Genomic DNA, 14,574 nt, shown 5'->3' on the forward strand with positions numbered 1-14,574 from the left:
TATCTTGGTGAGCCTGGACTGTTGTATGTTTCAACATAAGTGATGATCAAATGCCAGAATAGGAATTACTGGTCTTCCAGATAAGTATTGTTGTTTTGTGAATTTAAAAGGGATGATAAGAGAATGTGAAATACATTGTGAGTGAATAATGAGAACTCTGTTGTCTTCTTGTTTTAGCAGTTGCGTACACCTATTCTTTATTATGCAGTGACTGATGAAATGTTACCAGGGTGTTTTATTGGTCTGTTGTCCATGCTGCCCTGAAGTTTTGTTTGTGATGACATACTAACCTGTAGCATAGCTAAGGATCTTGGTGAGCCTGGACTGTTGTATGTTTTAACATAAGTGATGATCAATTGCCAGAAAAGGAATTACTGGTCTTCCAGTTAAATATTGTTGTTTTGTGAATTTAAAAGGGATGATAACGAAATGTGAAATACACTGTGAGTGAATAATGAGAACTCTGTTGTCTTCTTGTTTCAGCAGCTGCATACACCTATTTTTTATTATGTAGTTACTGATGAAATGTTACCAAGGTGTTTTATTGGTCTGTTGTTCATGCTGTCCTGAAGTTTTAATTGTGATGACATACTAACCTGTAGCATAGCTAAGGATCTTGGTGAGCCTGGACTGTTGTATGTTTTAACATAAGTGCTGATTAAATGCCAGAATAGGAATTACTGGTCTTCCAGTTAAATATTGTTGTTTTGTGAATTTAAAAGGGATGATAAGAGAATGTGAAATACATTGTGAGTGAATAATGAGAACTCTGTTGTCTTCTTGGTTTAGCAGCTGCATACACCTATTTTTTATTTTGTAGTTACTGATGAAATGTTACCAGAGTGTTTTATTGTTCTGTTGTCCATGCTGCCCTGAAATTTTGTTTGTGATGACATTCTAACCTGTAGCATAGCTAAGGATCTTGGTGATCCTGGACTGTTGTATGTATTAACATAAGTGATGATCAAATGCCAGAATAGGAATTACTGGTCTTCCAGTTAAATATTGTTGTTTTGTGAATTTAAATGGGATGATAAGAGAATGTGAAATTTATTGTGAGTGAATAATGAGAACTCTGTTGTTTCCTTATTTTAGCAGCTGCATACACCTATTTTTTATTATGTAGTTATTGATGAAATGTTACCAGAGTGCTTTATTGGTCTGTTGTCCATGCTGCCCTGAAGTTTTGTTTGTGATGACATACTAACCTGTAGCATAGCTAAGGATCTTGGTGAGCCTGGACTGTTGTATGTTTTAACATAAGTGATGATCAATTGCCAGAATAGGAATTACTGGTCTTCCAGTTAAATATTGTTGTTTTTTGAATTTAAAAGGGATGATAAGGAAATGTGAAATACACTGTGAGTGAATAATGAGAACTCTGTTGTTTCCTTATTTTAGCAGCTGCATACACCTATTTTTTATTATGTAGTTATTGATGAAATGTTACCAGAGTGCTTTATTGGTCTGTTGTCCATGCTGCCCTGAAGTTTTGTTTGTGATGACATACTAACCTGTAGCATAGCTAAGGATCTTGGTGAGCCTGGACTGTTGTATGTTTTAACATAAGTGATGATCAATTGCCAGAATAGGAATTACTGGTCTTCCAGTTAAATATTGTTGTTTTTTGAATTTAAAAGGGATGATAAGGAAATGTGAAATACACTGTGAGTGAATAAGGAGAACTCTGTTGTCTTCTTGTATTAGCAGCTGCATACACCTATTTTTTATTATGTAGTTACTGATGAAAGGTAACCAGGCTGTTTTATTGGTCTGTTGTCCATGCTGCCCTGAAGTTTTGTTTGTGATGACATACTATCCCGTAGCATAGCTAAGGATCTTGGTGAGCCTGGACTGTTGTATGTTTTAACATAAGTGATGATCAAATGCCAGAATAGGAATTACTGGTCTTCCAGTTGAATATTGTTGTTTTGTGAATTTAAAAGGGATGCTAAGAGAATGTGAAATACATTGTGAGTGAATAATGAGAACGCTATTGTCTTCTCGTTTTAGCAGCAGCGTACACCTATTTTTTATTATGTAGTTACTAATGAAATGTTACCAGAGTGTTTTATTGGTCTGTTGTTCATGCTGCCCTGAAGTTTTGTTTGTGATGGCATACTAACCTGTAGCATAGCTAAGGATCTTGGTGAGCCTGGACTGTTGTATGTTTTAACATAAGTGATGATCAATTGCCAGAATAGGAATTACTGGTCTTCCAGTCAAATATTGTTGTTTTGTGAATTTAAAAGGGATGATAAGGAAATGTGAAATACACTGTGAGTGAATAATGAGAACTCTATAGTCTTCTTGTTTTAGCAGCTGCATACACCTATTTTTTATTATGTGGTTACTGATGAAACGTTACCATGGTGTTTTATTGGTCTGTTGTTCATGCTGCCCTGAAGTTTTGTTTGTGATGACATACTAACCTGTAGCATAGCTAAGGATCTTGGTGAGCCTGGACTGTTGTATGTTTTAACATAAGTGATGATCAAATGCCAGAATAGGAATTACTGGTCTTCCAGTTGAATATTGTTGTTTTGTGAATTTAAAAGGGATGCTAAGAGATTGTGAAATACATTGTGAGTGAATAATGAGAACTCTATTGTCTTCTCGTTTTAGCAGCAGCGTACACCTATTTTTTATTATGTAGTTACTAATGAAATGTTACCAGAGTGTTTTATTGGTCTGTTGTTCATGCTGCCTTGAAGTTTTGTTTGTGATGGCATAATAACCTGTAGCATAGCTAAGGATCTTGGTGAGCCTGGACTGTTGTATGTTTTAACATAAGTGATGATCAATTGCCAGAATAGGATTTACTGGTCTTCCAGTCAAATATTGTTGTTTTGTGAATTTAAAAGGGATGATAAGGAAATGTGAAATACACTGTGAGTGAATAATGAGAACTCTGTTGTCTTCTTGTTTTATCAGCTGCATACACCTCTTTTATATTATGTGGTTACTGATGAAATGTTACCAGGGTGTTTTATTGGTCTGTTGTCCATGCTGCCCTGAAGTTTTGTTTATGATGACATACTAACCTGTAACATAGCTAAGGATCTTGGTGAGCCTGGACTGTTGTATGTTTTAACATAAGTGATGATCAATTGCCAGAATAGGAATTACTGATCTTCCAGTTAAATATTGTTGTTTTGTGAATTTAAAAGGCATGATAAGAGAATGTGAAATACATTGTGAGTGAATAATGAGAACTCTGTTGTCTTCTTGTTTTAGCAGCTGCGTACATCTATTTTTTATTATGTAGTTACTGATGAAATGTTACCAGAGTGTTTTATTGGTCTGTTGTCCATGATGCCCTGAAGTTTGTTTGTGATGACATACTAACCTGTAGCATAGCTAAGGATCTTGGTGATCCTGGACTGTTGTATGTTTTAAAATAAGTGATGATCAATATCCAGAATAGGAATTACTGGACTTCCAGTTAAATATTGTTGTTTTGTGAATTTAAAAGGGACGATAAGGAAATGTGAAATACACTGTGAGTGAATAATGGGAACTCTGTTGTCTTCTTGTTTTAGCAGCTGCATACACCTATTTTTTATTATGTAGATAGTGATGAAATGTTACCAGAGTTTTTTATTGGTCTGTTGTCCATGCTGCCCTGAAGTTTTGTTTGTGATGACATACTAACCTGTAGCATAGCTAAGGATCTTGGTGAGCCAGGGACTGTTGTATGTTTTAACATAAGTGATGATCAAATGCCAGAATAGGAATTACTGGTCTTCCAGTAAAATATACTTGTTTTGTGAATTTAAAAGGGATGATAAGGAAATGTGGAATACACTGTGAGTGAATAATGAGAACTCTGTTGTCTTCTTGTTTTATCAGCTGCATACACCTATCTTTATTATGTAGTTACTGATGAAATGTTACCAGGGTGTTTTATTGGTCTGTTGTCCATGCTGCCTGAAGTTTTGTTTGTGATGACATACTAACCTGTAGCATAGCTAAGGATCTTGGTGAGCCTGGACTGTTGTATGTTTTAACATAAGTGATGATCAATTGCCAGAATAGGAATTACTGGTCTTCCAGTTAAATATACTTGTTTTGTGAAATTAAAAGGGATGATAAGGAAATGTGAAATATACTGTGAGTGAATAATGAGAACTATGTTGTCTTCTTGTCTTTGCAGCTGCATACACCTATTTTTTATTATGTAGTTACTGATGAAATACTACCAGAGTGTTTTATTGGTCTGTTGCCCATGCTGCCCTGAAGTATTGTTTGTGATGACATACTAACCTGTAGCATAGCTAAGGATCTTGGTGAGCCTGGACTGTTGTATGTTTTAACATAAGTGATGATCAATTGCCAGAATAGCAATTACTGCTCTTCCAGTAAAATATTGTTGTTTTGTGAATTTAAAAGGGATGATAAGAGAATGTGAAATACATTGTGAGTGAATAATGAGATCTCTGTTGTCTTCTTGTTTTAGCAGCTGCATACACCTATTTTTTATTATGTAGTTACTGATGAAATGTTACCAGGGTGTTTTATTGGTCTGTTGTTCATGCTGCCCTGAAGTTTTGTTTGTGATGGCATACTAACCTGTAGCATAGGTAAGGATGTTGATGAGCCTGGACTGTTGTATGTTTTAACATAAGTGATGATCAAATGCCAGAATAGGAATTACTGGTCTTCCAGTTAAATATACTTGCTTTGTGAATTTAAAGGGGATGATAAGGAAATGTGAAATACACTGTGAGTGAATAATGAGAACTCTGTTGTCTTCTTGTTTTAGTAGCTACATACACCTACTTTTTATTATGTAGTTACTAATGAAATGTTACCAGGGTGTTTTATTGGTCTGTTGTCCATGATGCCCTGAAGTTTTGTTTGTGATGACATACTAAGCTGTAGCATAGGTAAGGATGTTGATGAGCCTGGACTGTTGTATGTTTTAACATAAGTGATGATCAAATGCCAGAATAGGAATTACTGGTCTTCCAGTTAAATATTGTTGTTTTGTGAATTTAAAAGGGATGATAAGGAAATGTGAAATACACTGTAAGTGAATAATGAGACCTCTATTGTGTTCTTGTTTTAGAAGCTGCGTACACCTATTTTTTATTATGTAGTTACTAATGAAAAGTTACCAGAGTGTTTTATTGGTCTGTTGTCCATGCTGCCCTGAAGTTTTGTTTGTGATGACATACTAACCTGTTGCATAGCTAAGGGTCTTTGTGAACCTGGACTGTTGTATGTTTTAACATAAGTGATGATCAAATGCCAGAATAGGAATTACTGGTCTTCCAGTTAAATATTGTTGTTTTGTGAATTTAAAAGGGATGAGAAGAGAATGTGAAATACATTGTGAGTGAATAATGAGAACTCTGTTGTCTTCTTGTTTTAGCAGCTGCATACACCTATTTTTTAATATGTAGTTAGTGATGAAATGTTACCAGTGTGTTTTATTGGTCTGTTGTCAATGATGCCCTGAAGTATGTTTGTGATGACATACTAACCTGTAGCATAGCTAAGGATCTTGGTGAGCCTGGACTGTTGTATGTTTTAACATAAGTGATGATCAATTGCCAGAATAAGAATTACTGGTCTTCCAGTTAAATATACTTGTTTTGTGAATTTAAAAGGGATGATAAAGAAATGTGAAATACACTGTGAGTGAATAATGAGAACTCTGTTGTCTTCTTGTTTTAGCAGCTGCATACACCTATTTTTTATTATGTAGTTACTGATGAATTGTTACCAGGGTGTTTTATTGGTCTGTTGTTCATGCTGCCCTGAAGTTTTGTTTGTGATGACGTACTAACCTGAAGCATAGCTAAGGAGGAGTTGGTGAGCCTGGACTGTTGTATGTTTTAACATAAGTGATGATCAATTGCCAGAATAGGAATTACTGGTCTTACAGTTAAATATACTTGTTTTGTGAATTTAAAAGTGATGATAAGGAAATGTGAAATACACTGTGAGTGAATAATGAGAACTCTGTTGTCTTCTTGTTTTAGCAGCTGCATACACCTATTTTTTACTGTGTAGTTACTGATGAAATGTTACCAGAGTGTTTTATTGGTCTGTTGTCCATGATGCCCTGAAGTATGTTTGTGATGACATACTAACCTGTAGCATAGCTAAGGATCTTGGTGAGCCTGGACTGTTGTATGTTTTAACATAAGTGATGATCAATTGCCAGAATAGGAATTACTGCTCTTCCAGTTTAATATACTTGTTTTGTGAATTTAAAAGGGATGATAAGGAAATGTGAAATACACTGTGAGTGAATAATGAGAACCCTGTTGCCTTCTTGTTTTAGCAGCTGCATACACTTATTTTTTATTATGTAGTTAATGATGAAATGTTACCAGAGTGTTTTATTGGTCTGTTGTCCATGCTGCCCTGAAGTTTTGATAGTGATGACATACTAACCTGTAGCATAGCTAAGGATCTTGGTGAGCCTGGACTGTTGTATGTTTTAACATAAGTGATGATCAATTGCCAGAATAGGAATTACTGGTCTTCCAGTTAATAATTGTTGTTTTGTGAATTTAAAAGGGATTCTAAGAGAATGTGAAATACATTGTGAGTGAAAAATGGGAACTCTATTGTCTTCTTGTTTTAGCAGCTGCATACACCTATTTTTTATTATGTAGTTACTAATGAAATGTTACCAGAGTGTTTTATTGGTCTGTTGTTCATGCTGCCCTGAAGTTTTGTTTGTGATAGCATACTAACCTGTAGCATAGCTAAGGATCTTGGTGAGCCTGGACTGTTGTATGTTTTAACATAAGTGATGATCAATATCCAGAATAGGAATAACTTGTCTTCCAGTTAAATATTGTTGTTTTGTGAATTTAAAAGGGATGATAAGGAAATGTGAAATACACTGTGAGTGAAAAATGAGAACTCTGTTGTCTTCTTGTTTTAGCAGCTGCATACACCTATTTTTTATTATGTAGTTACTTATGAAATGTTACCAGAGTGTTTTTTTGGTCTGTTGTCCATGATGCCCTGAAGTATGTTTGTGATGACATACTAACCTGTAGCATAGCTAAGGATCTTGGTGAGCCTGGACTGTTGTATGTTTTAACATAAGTGATGATAAATATCCAGAATAGGAATTACTTGTCTTCCAGTTAAATATTGTTGTTTTGTGAATTTAAAAGGGATGATAAGGAATTGTGAAATACACTGTGAGTGAATAATGAGAACTCTGTTGTCTTCTTGTTTTAGCAGCTGCATACACCTATTTTTTATTATGTAGTTAGTGATGAAATGTTACCAGAGTGTTATATTGGTCTGTTGTCCATGCTGCCCTGAAGTATTGTTTGTGATGACATACTAACCTGTAGCATAGCTAAGGATCTTGGTGAGCCTGGACTGTTGTATGTTTTAACATAAGTGATGATCAATATCCAGAATAGGAATTACTGGTCTTCCAGTTAAATGTTGTTGTTTTGTGAATTTAAAAGGGATGATAAGGAAATGTGAAATACACTGTGAGTGAATAATGAGAACTCTGTTGTCTTCTTGTTTTAGCAGCTGCATACACCTATTTTTTATTATGTAGATAGTGATGAAATGTTACAAGGGTGTTTTATTGGTCTGTTGTCCATGCTGCCCTGAAGTTTTGTTTGTGATGACATACTAACCTGTAGCATAGCTAAGGATCTTGGTGAGCGTGGACTGTTGTATGTTTTAACCTAAGTGATGATCAAATGCCAGAATAGGAATTACTGGTCTTCCAGTTAAATATTGTTTTTTTTTGTGAATTTAAAAGGGATGATAAGAGAATGTGAAATACATTGTGAGTGAATAATGAGATCTCTGAAGTCTTCTTGTTTTAGCAGCTGCATACACCTATTTTTTATTATGTAGTTACTGATGAAATGTTACCAGAGTGTTTTATTTGTCTGTTGTTCATGCTGCCCTGAAGTTTTGTTTGTGATGGCATACTAACCTGTAGCATAGCTAAGGATCTTGGTGAGCCTGGACTGTTGTATGTTTTAACGTAAGTGATGATCAATTGCCAGAATAGGAATTACTGGTCTTCCTGTTAAATATTGTTGTTTTGTGAATTTAAAAGGGATGATAAGGAAATGTGGAATACACTGTGAGTGAATAATGAGAACTCTGTTGTCTTCTTGTTTTAGCAGCTGCATACACCTATTTTTTATTATGTAGTTACTGATGAAATGTTACCAGGGTGTTTTATTGGTCTGTTGTCCATGCTGCCCTGAAGTATTGTTTGTGATGACATACTAACCTGTAGCATAGCTAAGGATCTTGGTGAGCCTGGACTGTTGTATGTTTTAACATAAGTGATGATCAAATGCCAGAATAGGAATTACTGGTCTTCCAGTTAAATATTGTTGTTTTGTGAATTTAAAATGGATGATAAGAGAATGTAAAATACATTGTGAGTGAATAATGAGAACTCTGTTGTCTTCTTGTTTTAGCAGCTGCATACACCTATTTTTCATTATGTAGTTACTGATGAAATGTTACCAGAGTGTTTTATTGGTCTGTTGTCCATGATGCCCTGAAGTATGTTTGTGATGACATACTAACCTGTAGCATAGCTAAGGATCTTGGTAAGCCTGGACTGTTGTATGTTTTAACATAAGTGATGATCAATATCCAGAATAGGAATTACTGGTCTTCCAGTTAAATATTGTTGTTTTGTGAAACTAAAAGGAATTATAAGGAAATGTGAAATACACTGTGAGTGAATAATGAGAACTCTGTTGTCTTCTTGTTTTAGCAGCTGCATACACCTATTTTTTATTATGTAGATAGTGATGAAATGTTACCAGAGTTTTTTATTGGTCTGTTGTCCATGCTGCCCTGAAGATTTGTTTGTGATGACATACTAACCTGTAGCATAGCTAAGGATCTTGGTGAGCCTGGATTGTTGTATGATTTTACAAAAGTGATGATCAAATGCCAGAATAGGAATCACTAGTCTTCCAGTTAAATATACTTGTTTTGTGAATTTAAAAGGGATGATAAGGAAATGTGGAATACACTGTGAGTGAATAATGAGAACTCTGTTGTCTTCTTGTTTTATCAGCTGCATACACCTATTTTTTATTATGTAGTTACTGATGAAATGTTACCAGGGTGTTTTATTGGTCTGTTGTCCATGATGCCCTGAAGTATGTTTGTGATGACATACTAACCTGTAGCATAGCTAAGGATCTTGGTGAGCCTGTACTGTTGTATGTTTTAACATAAGTGATGATCAATTGCCAAAATAGGAATTACTGGTCTTCCAGTTAGATATTGTTGTTTTGTGAATTTAAAAGGGATGATAAGGAAATGTGAAATACACTGTGAGTGAATAATGAAAACTCTATTGTCTTCTTGTTTTAGCAGCTGCGTACACTTATTTTTTATTATGTAGTTACTAATGAAATGTTACCAGAGTGTTTTATTGGTCTGTTGTTCATGCTGCCCTGAAGTTTTGTTTGTGATGGCATACTAACCTGTAGCATAGCTAAGGACCTTGGCGAGCCTGGACTGTTGTATGTTTTAACATAAGTGATGATCAATTGCCAGAATAGGAATTACTGGTCTTCCAGTTAAATATACTTGTTTTGTGAATTTAAAAGGGATGATAAGGAAATGTGAAATACACTGTGAGTGAATAATGAGATCTCTGTTGTCTTCTTGCTTTAGCAGCTGCATACACTTATTTCTTATTATGTAGTTAGTGATGAAATGTTACCAGAGTGTTTTATTGGTCTGTTGTCCATGATGCCCTGAAGTATGTTTGTGATGACATACTAACCTGTAGCATAGCTAAGGATCTTGGTGAGCCTGGACTGTTGTATGTTTTAACATAAGTGATGATCAATTGCCAGAATATGAATTACTGGTCTTCCAGTTAAATATACTTGTTTTGTGAATTTAAAAGGGATGATAAGGAAATGTGAAATACACTGTGAGTGAATAATGAGAACTCTGTTGTCTTCTTGTTTTAGCAGCTGCATACACCTATTTTTTATTATGTAGTTACTGATGAAATGTTAGTAGAGTGTTTTATTGGTCTGCTGTCCGTGCTGCCCTGAAGTTTTGTTTGTGATATCATACTAACCTGTAGCATAGCTAAGGATCTTGGTGAGCCTGGACTGTTGTATGTTTTAACATAAGTGATGATCAATTGCCAGAATAGGAATTACTGGTCTTCCAGTTAAATATACTTGTTATGTGAATTTAAAAGGGATGATAAGAAAATGTGAAATACACTGTGAGTGAATAATGAGAACCATTTTGTCTTCTTGTTTTAGCAGCTGCATACACCTATCTTTTATTATGTAGTTACTGATGATATCTTACCAGAGTGTTTTATTCGTCTGTTGTCCATGCTGCCCTGAAGTATTGTTTGTGATGACATACTAACCTGTAGCATAGCTAAGAATCTTGGTGAGCCTGGACTGTTGTATGTTTTGACATAAGTGATGATCAAATGCCAGAATAGGAATTACTGGTCTTCCAGTTAAATATTGTTGTTTTGTGAATTTAAAAGGGATGATAAGGAAATGTGAAATACACTGTGAGTGAATATTGAGAACTCTGTTGTCTTCTTGTTTTAGCAGCTGCATACACCTATTTTTCATTATGTAGATAGTGATGAAATGTTACCAGGGTGTTTTATTGGTCTGTTGTCCATGCTGCCCTGAAGTTTTGTTTGTGATGGCATACTAACCTGTAGCATAGCTAAGGATCTTTTTGAGCCTGGACTGTTGTATGTTTTAACGTAAGTGATGATCAATTGCCAGAATAGGAATTACTGGTCTTCCTGTTAAATATTGTTGTTTTGTAAATTTAAAAGGAATGATAAGGAAATGTGAAATACACTGTGAGTGAATAATGAGAACTCTGTTGTCTTCTTGTTTTAGCAGCTGCATACACCTATTTTTTATTATGTAGATAGTGATGAAATGTTACCAGAGTGTTTTATTGGTCTGTTGTTCATGCTGCCCTGAATTTTTGTTTGTGATGGCATACTAACCTGTAGCATAGCTAAGGATCTTGGTGATCCTGGACTGTTGTATGATTAAACATAAGTGATGATCAAATGCCAGAATAGGAATTACTGGTCTTCCAGTTAAATATACTTGTTTTGTGAATTTAAAAAGGATGATAAGGAAATGTGAAATACATTGTGAGTGAATAATGAGAACTCTGTTGTCTTCTTGTTTTAGCAGCTGCATACACCTATTTTTTATTATGTAGTTACTGATGAAATGTTACCAGAGTGTTTTATTGGTCTGTTGTCCATGCTGCCCTGAAGTTTTGTTTGTGATGACATACTAACCTGTAACATAGCTAAGAATCTTGGTGAGCCTGGACTGTTGTATGTTTTCATATAAGTGATGATCAAATGCCAGAATAGGAATTACTGGTCTTCCAGTTAAATATACTTGTTTTGTGAATTTAAAAGGGATGATAAGAGAATGTGAAATACATTGTGAGTGAATAATGACAACTCTGTTGGCTTCTTGTTTTAGCAGCTGCATACACCTATTTTTTATTATGTAGTTACTAATGAAATGTTACCAGGATGTTTTATTGGCCTGTTGTCCATGCTGCCCTGAAGTTTTGTTTGTGATGACATACTAACCTGTAGCATAGCTAAGGATCTTGGTGAGCCTGCACTCTTGTATGTTTTAACATAAGTGATGATCAATTGCCAGAATAGGAATTACTGGTCTTCCAGTTAAATATACTTGTTTTGTGAATTTAAAAGGGATGATAAAGAAATGTGAAATACACTGTGAGTGAATAATGAGAACCCTGTTGTCTTCTTGTTTTAGCAGCTGCATACACCTATTTTTTATTATGTAGTTAGTGATGAAATGTTACCAGTGTTTTTTATTGGTATGTTGTCCATGCTGCCCTGAAGTTTTGTTTGTGATGTCATACTAACCTGTAACATAGCTAAGGATCTTGGTGAGCCTGGACTGTTGTATGTTTTAACATAAGTGATGATGAAATGCCAGAATAGGAATTACTGGTCTTCCAGTTAAATATACTTCTTGTATGAATTTAACAGGGATGATAAGGAAATGTGAAATACACTGTGAGTGAATAATGAGAACTCTGTTGTCTTCTTGTTTTAGCAGCTGCAAACACCTATTTTTTATTATGTAGTTACTGATGAAATCTTACCACGGTGTTTTATTGGTCTGTCGTCCATGCTGCCCTGAAGTTTTGTATGTGATGACATACTAACCTGTAGCATAGCTAAGGATCTTGGTGAGCCTGGACTGTTATATGTTTTAACATAAGTGATGATCAATTGCCAGAATAGGAATTACTGGTCTTCCAGTTAAGTATACTTTGTTTTGTGAATTTAAAAGGGATGCTAAGAGAATGTGAAATACACCGTGAGTGAATAATGAGAACTCTATTGTCTTCTTGTTTTAGCAGCTGCGTACACCTATTTTTTATTATTTAGTACTAATGAAATGTTACCAGAGTGTTTTATTGGTCTGTTGTTCATGCTGCCCTGAAGTTTTGTTTGTTGTGGCATACTAACCTGTAGCATAGCTAAGGATCTTGGTGAGCCTGGACGGTTGTATGTTTTAACATAAGTGATGATCAATTGCCAGAATAGGAATTACTGGTCCTCCAGTTAAATATTGTTGTTTTGTGAATTTAAGAGGGATGATAAGGAAATGTAAAATACATTGTGAGTGAATAATGAGAACCCTGTTGTCTTCTTGTTTTAGCAGCTGCATACACCTATTTTTTATTATGTAGTTACTGAAGAAATGTTACCAGAGTGTTTTATTGGTCTGTTGTCCATGCTGCCCTGAAGTTTTGTTTGTGATGACATACTAACCTGTAGCATAGCTAAGGATCTTGGTGAGCCTGGACTGTTGTATGTTTTAACATAAGTGATGATCAATTGCCAGAATAGGAATTACTGGTCTTCCAGTTAAATATACTTGTTTTGTGAATTTAATAGGGATGATAAGGAAATGGGAAATACACTGTGAGTGAATAATGAGAACTCTGTTGTCTTCTTGTTTTAGCAGCTGCATACACCTATTTTTTATTATGTAGTTAGTGATGAAATGTTACCAGAGTGTTTTATTGGTCTGTTGTCCATGATGCCCTGAAGTATGTTAGTGATGACATACTAACCTGTAGCATAGCTAAGGATCTTGGTTAGCCTGGACTGTTGTATGTTTTAACATAAGTGATGATCAATTGCCAGAATAAGAGATACTGGTCTTCCAGTTAAATATACTTGTTTTGTGAATTTAAAAGGGATGATAAGGAAATGTGAAATACACTGTGAGTGAATAATGAGAACTCTTTTGTCTTCTTGTTTTAGGAGCTGCATACACCTATTTTTTATTATGTAGTTACTGATGAAATGTTACCAGGGAGTTTTATTGGTCTGTTGTCCATGCTGCCCTGAAGTCTTGTTTGTGATGACATACTAACCTGTAGCATAGCTAAAGAGCTTGGTGAGCCTGGACTGTTGTATGTTTTAACATAAGTGATGATCAATTGCCAGAATAGGAATTACTGGTACACCAGTTAAATATTGTTGTTTTTGTGAATTTAAAAGGGATGATAAGGAAATGTGAAATACACTGTGAGTGAATAATGAGGACTCTGCTGTCTTCTTGTTTTAGCAGCTGCATACACCAATTTTTTATTATGTAGTTAGTGATGAAATGTTACCAGGGTGTTTTATTGTTCTGTTGTCCATGCTGCCCTGAAGTTTTGTTTGTGATGACATACTAACCTGCAGCATAGCTAAGGATCTTGGTGATTCTGGACTGTTGTATGTTTTAACATAAGTGATGATCAATTGCCAGAATAGGAATTACTGGTCTTCCTGTTAAATATTGTTGTTTTGTGAATTTAAAAGGGATGATAAGGAAATGTGAAATACACTGTGAGTGAATAATGAGAACTCTGTTGTCTTCTTGTTTTAGCAGCTGCATACACCTATTTTTTATTATGTAGTTACTAATGAAATGTTACCAGAGTGTTTTATTGGTCTGTTGTTCATGCTGCCCTGAGGTTTTGTTTGTGATGACATACTAACCTGTAGCATAGCTAAGGATCTTGGTGAGCCTGGACTGTTGTATGTTTTAACATAAGTGATGATCAATTGCCAGAATAGGCATTACTGGTCTTCCAGTTAAATATTGTTGTTTTGTAAATTTAAAAGGGATGCTAAGAGAATGTGAAATACATTGTGAGTGAATAATGAGAACTCTATTTTCTTCTTGTTTTAGCATCTGCGTACACCTTTTTTTTATTATGTAGTTACTAATGAAATGTTACCAGAGTGTTTTATTGGTCTGTTGTCCATGCTGCCCTGAAGTCTTGTTTGTGATGACATACTAACCTGTAGCATAGCTAAAGAGCTTGGTGAGCCTGGACTGTTGTATGATTTAACATAAGTGATGATCAATTGCCAGAATAGGAATTACTGGTACACCAGTTAAATATTGTTGTTTTTGTGAATTTAAAAGGGATGATAAGGAAATGTGAAATACACTGTGAGTGAATAATGAGGACTCTGCTGTCTTCTTGTTTTAGCAGCTGCATACACCAATT

This window comes from Schistocerca americana, chromosome 11, assembly GCF_021461395.2.
Source record: "Schistocerca americana isolate TAMUIC-IGC-003095 chromosome 11, iqSchAmer2.1, whole genome shotgun sequence".
NCBI classification, from domain to species: domain Eukaryota; kingdom Metazoa; phylum Arthropoda; class Insecta; order Orthoptera; family Acrididae; genus Schistocerca; species Schistocerca americana.